The sequence below is a fragment of the Dipteris shenzhenensis genome, chromosome 26 (assembly GCF_047967505.1).
Source record: "Dipteris shenzhenensis isolate YYH24624 ecotype China chromosome 26, Dip_SZ_1.0, whole genome shotgun sequence".
NCBI classification, from domain to species: Eukaryota; Viridiplantae; Streptophyta; class Polypodiopsida; order Gleicheniales; family Dipteridaceae; genus Dipteris; species Dipteris shenzhenensis.
In genome coordinates, this window is record NC_141621.1 from 50,986,887 (window position 1) to 50,994,468 (window position 7,582).

Genomic DNA, 7,582 nt, shown 5'->3' on the forward strand with positions numbered 1-7,582 from the left:
TGTGAAAGGTGGACGAGAGAAAAGAGCAAAGGGAAGAACAAGAATTTGAAACAAAGCAGAGACTCATTGCATACCTGAAAAAGCCTACACGTGGATTGGCAATTTCCACCCGACTAGAGTTTTATCAATGGATGTGGTCAAACATTTCCTCACTGTCTGCATCAATTTTATTTCACCTCCAAGAGGATTTAATTTCTCCAAACCTGCACTCACACCATGATGGCTAGTTGAAGGATAACAAGAGGATTGCAAAGACTACTTTAACCAGTGGGCAACAAATACACTCCATAGGCGAGCGACCAACCTACCATGGACGAGGTACTTCTATAGGTATGAAGTTCTTAAGCTTCGCAAAGCGAGCACTTGTGAGTACAATAAATTGGATAAGTAGGGATTAATATTTTACCCTGCCATCTCCCTCCATAATAGTATCATTGAATGATACTATTATGGATAAGTAGGGATTAATATTTTACCCTGCCATCTCCCTCCATAATAGTATCATTAGCAGATCATGTTCTTGATGAAGCACAATTACATCTAGTAAATAAGGCCCCGGTGTGCGCATCATGTTCTCAATGGCATCTCTAACCTCAGATTTCTTGGAAACTCTAAAAGATGGTACGTTGCATCCCTCAACAATCTTGCAGAAATCTGGGAAAATAGCTTCTTTATCCCTACGATCACCGAGGTAAGTGGGGGCCCTGTTGGCCTTGTAGAACCTGTCCTCCCACTGCACAACCATCCCGAGATGCTGATTATTCAAGATAAAGATTTTCACAAACTTTCCACGCATGTTCATCAGGAAGGTGCCATCCCCGTCGACATCAACTACAGGTGACCCAGGGTTTGCAATTGCAGCACCAAGTGCTGCAGGTAGACCAAAACCCATGATGTCACCAAGGCCACCTGAGGACAGCCATCTTCCGGGTTTGTCATACTTGAACCATTGTGCAGCCCACATCTAATGCTGACCAGCACCTGTAGAAACTGCCTCGCCTTTAGTTACCTCGTAAAGCACCTCGATTGCATGCTGAGGACAAATAAGATCATCGAAATGAGGGTATTTTAGAGGTATTTTAATGGCCATTTAATCTTCTGTTCAGCAAGCTCTTTCATCCACGCAGAGAAGTGAAAATCCAGCTTCCGTTTCTTGATGAGATGATTGACGCCCTGGAGAACCAGATGGACATCTGCACAAAGAGAAACGTGTGCTTGCGTGTTCTTTCCAATCTCGGCAGAGTCAACATCCACATGCACAATACTGGCGTGACTGGCAAACGTCTCCAATTTCCCGGTCACCCTGTCGTCGAATCGGACTCCGAATGCAAGTAACAGGTCCGCTTTGTCGACAGAATAATTCGTGAAAACTGTACCATGCTTGCTTGTTCTTTCCAATCTCGGCAGAGTCAACATCCACATGCGCAAACGTCTCCAATTTCCCGGTCACCCTGTCGTCGAATCGGACTCCGAATGCAAGTAACAGGTCGGCTTTGTCGACAGAATAATTCGCACTCTCTGAGCTCCTCACTTGCATTGATGCAGCCTCCGCCACAATACACGACAGGTTTGTGGGAACTCAATATCAAGCGAAGGATTTGCTCCAGCTGCGAGAACTCGGTAGGCTTCGGTAAACGTTGTATATAACCGTGCAGCTTCATGGGCTGCACATCGCCATTTGTTGTTGGATGTCCTGCGGAATATCAATGCGGATGGGTCCGGGCCTTCCGGAAGCCGCCAAGAAGAAAGACTCTCGGATATACGCGAGGAATGTCCTCCACGTTCATAATGAGGTAGTTGTATTTCCTGATCGATCTGGTTACCTCGACGATTGACGTTTAAAGCATCGATCATCCGACGCTGCCCAAGACCCGTGTATACCCGTCTGCAGCGAACACTTCGCCCTGCTCATGCCGACAGAGAACGTTTCTGATGATGCGGGAGCGAGTAAGAGCTTGGTGAATCTCCATGGAAGCTCCGCCCGGATACGCGAACACATCTTGCACGCCCTCTCGCTCCAGCGCCTCCACCAGAATGTCACATCCTCTGCGAGGCTCATCGTCCGCGAACCTGGATTGAAATGCGCCAGGAACCAGCTGCGGCGCAAGCGGAAGCTCCAGGCTCTCGTCGACAGACACCTTCTTGGGATTCGAAATATTCCGCACCTGCGAGTTTTGCCGAGACGAGCTACGAGCTTGCAAGCCATCCGAGAAAGGGCGATGGCGAAGGATTGTTAACGTGCTGCGACATTCGGGATTTGCTAGTCGCACCTTGCTGCCCATGCAAACGTAGCAAGAACGTGTGATTACAAAACGTCGCCTGCGTCGCCAAACACCACAATGTAATGAATAGGAAAATCTCGCTTCACAAATTATAGTTTAAACAAGAGCTGCATCCACAAACACCTCATATAGCCATGTAGGAAAACAAAAATTAGGTGAGCTGACCTAAGCAAATGCGTGAGAGTGAATGTAGCGTTATTCACATGAAGTTATGTTTACTTGTAAATTAAGTTTTTTTTGGTTTTCATGTCTTTCAATTATAGATTTTGTGTTCCTATATTTAATAGGACTTATGATTGTAAGGAGATTTCATATATATATATATATATATAATTTATTGAATGATTTGCATATGACGTTCCATTGCTTGTTTGTTCTTTTGGTATGTTGCTCCAATATATGTGGTCTAAGCGGCTATCATACATTGTTGTCGTTCCTTGAGATGCATATAGTAATTGCAACATTGCATTGTTTTTTGAAGCCTTTTTTCATTTGTTGTCTATTTCGACATGTCAACCACCCCATGAATATAATATTTATGTTTTTATATTTTTTGTATTTTTTTTCTAAAATGCAATAAACATGGTGACATTATTTGTGGTGGTCTATTATATATTAAGAACAATGTAGTTGTTTGTTGTCCTTGCAAATGTGAGCTTCTATAATTTCAATTCCTTAATGCCTATATGTATTAAATTCCTCAAGTATTTTTCATTTGTCTATTGAATGTACAATAACCTATATTGGGTATGTATAAATCACATGCTCTAGTTCTAGATTGTATAAAGTTTGTAGTTCATTTTATGTCTTTTTCATATTTTGGCAAGGATCTTTTTCACATTTGCTTTTTATATATTTAATCTGCTTGTATTTTTTTCTTGTTCTTTTATAGTTTGCCAGCTTGATGCTATTTCATCTTCTTAAATGTTGGAATTGTATATAAGAGCATCTTTAGCCCATGAAAGGTTGACTTCTTCTACTTTGAAATTCTATCACAATAAAATAATTATCAATGTTTCCTAATCTGGATTCATATTTTAGAATTAGAGATAAGATTTTCCATAAAGATTATGAACATAGTCATGAGAATTTTGTCTTATTAGTTGTCTTCATGAATTATTTGTCTTATTAGTTGTCTTAATAATGCATCTATTCTTAGGATATTGACTGTGGAAGAGTAAGCTTTTTGGAGATATGTTGCTAGTGGTTCCCACAAGATGATATCACAAAGAAAGTTGGAGGTCCTAATTTTCACATCATAGCAAACGCTACTTTACACAATTTTAATTCGTGATCATTAAAGATTCAAAATCTCTATAGCAGATTCTTAATTTGAAAAATTCTTGCAATGTTTGAATTGTTCATTACATCTTTAACAAGAATGCATTTTATTTTGTAACATTCCTTTTCTTAAATGAACCCATGTCGATTGCATCACTTGTTGAATCAACACTTGTATTGATTTGAAGAATAGATTTGGTATATTATGACCAAATTTTAAAGACTTATAAGCATTATCTCCCATTTTACAATATCAAAGTATGTTTTCAATTGATCTTTGTGACCCGAAAGTATAGTGTTTGGAAGTTCCACTATGTTTATCTTGAAATAAACCAAGAGGCTTTAATTTCTACATTTTGTGCTCCAAACCTTGCTTCTACTTCAAAGTCATTGAGTTGTTCTACACTAATTAAATTGTGTATTAACGTATCAGCTTCAATGTCCTCATTTTGGTTGTTTACACCTTGTTCTTCTCCAGTTGCTTCTTTGTCTTCTGTGGTCTTCTATATGTATTAGTAATTTTCTATGATCTATTTATACATGATTGAACGCATTGCTTTCATTTTGGTTGTTTACACCTTGTTCTTCACCAATTGCTTCTTTTTCTTTGTGTGGTCTTTTATATGTATTAGTAATATTATATGATATATTTACACATGCATCATTACTTATGTATAATTGTGAGCTTCTATGAGTGAGTGCATTGCTTTCATAAGAATTGATAGTCGAACATTTCCAAATAGGTAATTTGATTTGTACTCTAATTTGTTTTAAATACTTCTTACAATACAAGCTTCTTCATTCAAAAAGCATCATTACTTAATATAGTGGTGTTTCTATGAGTGGATGCATTGCTTTCATAAGAATTGATAGTCATACATTTCAAATTAGGTAATGTGATTTGTACTCTAATTTGTTTTAATTTATGAGTCAACGTTTGCTTGGGTGTAGCCAATCGCGAAACTATTTTTAGGGCCATTTTGGGGCCGCGATGCGATGCGCTTCTAGGTGTGATTAACTAGGTCACAAGCTAGTGAGGGTGCTTTGGAATTTGAAAAGGTTACAATGATCATATGGCACCCTCACTGACCATGGAATGGCCTTTAGCTCTACCAAGAAACCTATCTTGAACCATGGATCTAGATACTATCCCAATCTTTATCTTAGCTAGATCAAATGTACCCACAAGATGTGCTAGTGAGATTTTATTTATTGCATTTTACTAATTTTCATAGATGTTGTTTGGGAGAGAGTCATTTTTTTCTTAAGTTTCCTCAATTGTTTATGGCACCCAAATTCTTGACATGTCCTAATTTATTGTAGTGGGTAGTGCATGTTGAAGGTAGTAAGATATTTTCCAAGTATCTTCAACATGGATGCATGTGCAATAGTTTATCTATGACTTATTCCTTAAGGAGTATCATCATTCTAAAAAAATCTACACTGCATAACCAATAAGGAGTCTTGATATAGCCCAATTTGAAGGTCATCATTTCTCATGTAAAATTCCTCTTGGTAATCACTTTGGTGGTGACTTACTAGCTCAACAGTACTTGCAAGCTAGGTTATGGTGGGAAACTTTGTTTAAGGATGCCCATACTTAGTGTGCTAAGTGTGACATTTGCCAATGAATAGGCTGAATGCTTCCATAGGATCATATGCCTCTCGAGCCAAGTCAACCATGGGAAATTTTCCAAAGATTGGGATTAGATTTTATGGGTTCCTTAAAAGCAACATTGTACTCTCAAAATAAGTATGTTTTGGTAGCTATAGATTACTCCACAAAGTGGGTTAAAGCCAAGACATTGCATGATAACTTGGCCCACAATACAACCAAGTTCAAGTGTTTGAAAATATTATATGTCACTATGACTGTAATGATTTTATGAATGAAGTTTTTGAATCTTTGACCAAGGAATTCATGGTGATGCACCAGATTGCAATAACTTACTATACTCAATGTAATGGCCAAGCTGAGTACTCCAATAAGATAGTGAAATGGATCATTAAAATAGCAACAACAAGTACCCATAGCTATGATTGGGACGCCAAGCGACATGCAACATTGTGGGCCTATCATGCGGCATACAAGGTAGCAAATAATCTCACTTCTTTTTACATGGATTTGGATTAGAAGAGTGATGCATTGATGGATTTCGGTACCAAGCTTAACAGTTGTTGCTTCTGAGCATCACCTCAGTGAGGCCAAGGTTGTCCAGAAACGACTACATTAGCTTGTTGAGTTGGATGAGCTATGGTTCTAATAGCTTGGTCTTAATAATAAGTGATTCAATTCCATAGGAAATCTTTTCATGACCATAACATTATGCCCACATGAACATTGAAAAGTGAATGCTCATCCTACTATATAATGCCACTTTGATCCTTTTAAAACCACTTTGAACCTTAGATGGAACGAACCGCACAGGCTTATTAAAGTGTTCTAAAAATGGGATAGTTTAGCTAGCTGACTTGTAGGGGTAAGTTATCTTGAAAGTCTTCAATGGAAGTCAAGTAAAACCATACCAAGCTTACACTTACTTGGTGATTGCACCTCGATCTTCCATGTAGCCACATCAAATTGTTCAACATCCACATCAACGTAGTGGCCTTAATTGTGGATTAGTTATGGAGAATTCTAGCCTGGTCAATGTGGGGTTCACTAACTCCCAAGCTACACTTATGTTTTCCTTAATTAAAATGGCGGTTTTAAGATGGCCCATTACACCATTCAACTAAAGGGATCATTTTGGACCTCCATAATTTGTATTCTTCATTCATCCCCAATCTCCTCTGAATCCTCCTAGCATGATTCCACCTCCATCACTACCTCTATCGCACTAATGGTGGTTTTAAGATGACCCGTAGCACCATGTAATGAAAGGGATCATTTTGGATGCACGGACCTCCACAATTTGTATTCTTCGTTTGCTGCATTCCACTCTCTAGCCTTCATCCTTCAACCTTCCAGCATCCTTTGATTTCCACTTGCCTCGCATGCTATACCTTCTACATCCTTGTAGCCATGGCATCCCCAATCTCCTCTAAATCCTTCAAGTAGGTGTCCACCTCCATCACTACCACTTTTGTCACTAATGTTCCATTGGCCTTAGCTTATTCATCCTCTCACCACGTGCATCCACATTTCCAAGCCCCTCATCCCATAATTGACACTTCCCATGAGCCAACCTAGTCGTGGCTTAGTAGAAATCATATCTCTTGCTTTGTGTGGTTACCATGGGCCACATTATGAAGCTCCGTACTCACAAATGGCATCATGGACACGTATTTACCCAATGAAAACATTGTCTTCTTTGCTATCCACTATGTTTTTTTATGTAGGATTTTGTACAAGGCTATCCTCTGGACACCGCCAAGTTCAGTTATTGGTCCCCTTCCTAGTAGTGCTTGCTATCATACCTTCTTGAAGATGGCAGCTACTCATCTTCATAGAGATACACAATCAATAAGTTTGTTGATATTTAGGTTCATTTATTCTTTCACTCTCTTAGAATTCATAAGACTTAAAAAGAGTGTAGGCCATGTTCATCACAACTATTTAGTAGAAGAAACGCGGATGATAAAGATGACTCAACAAACCAAGGAGGCTCTGCCTCTTGGACCCCTTTTGTAGCTCGCACATTAGCAAGGACTACTCGAACAAGAGGCTCCAAGACTGTGGCTACAACAAACAGGCACAACCTAGGCTTGTACTCAACAAGTTGAATGCACATCTAATGTTTTGGTAGCCTACACCTTGTTGTTGCTAGATGAGCCACGCCTGACCAAGCAGGAAGTCAAGTTCAAAATTATATCCAATTAGGTTCGATTGAATGGAATTTGCACATAGGAAATATATTGCTACCTTTCTACAAATCTAATGCTTTTGTAAGCATCAAAGATTGGTTGAAACACTCAATCTCCTCTAATGAATATTTAGGGCCTCAATCTCAAAAGAAAACCTTAAAGATTTACAAAATACAACCATGGAGGATGCAATCATACAATTACTATAAATA

The 7,582-nt window shown here is 39.1% G+C and overlaps 1 pseudogene; it reads right to left on the bottom strand.

The window, feature by feature from the left end:
- Positions 1 to 472: 472 nt before the first annotated feature.
- On the bottom strand, positions 473 to 2,282 carry LOC147885238 (acetolactate synthase 1, chloroplastic-like; annotated as a pseudogene).
- Positions 2,283 to 7,582: the final 5,300 nt, after the last annotated feature.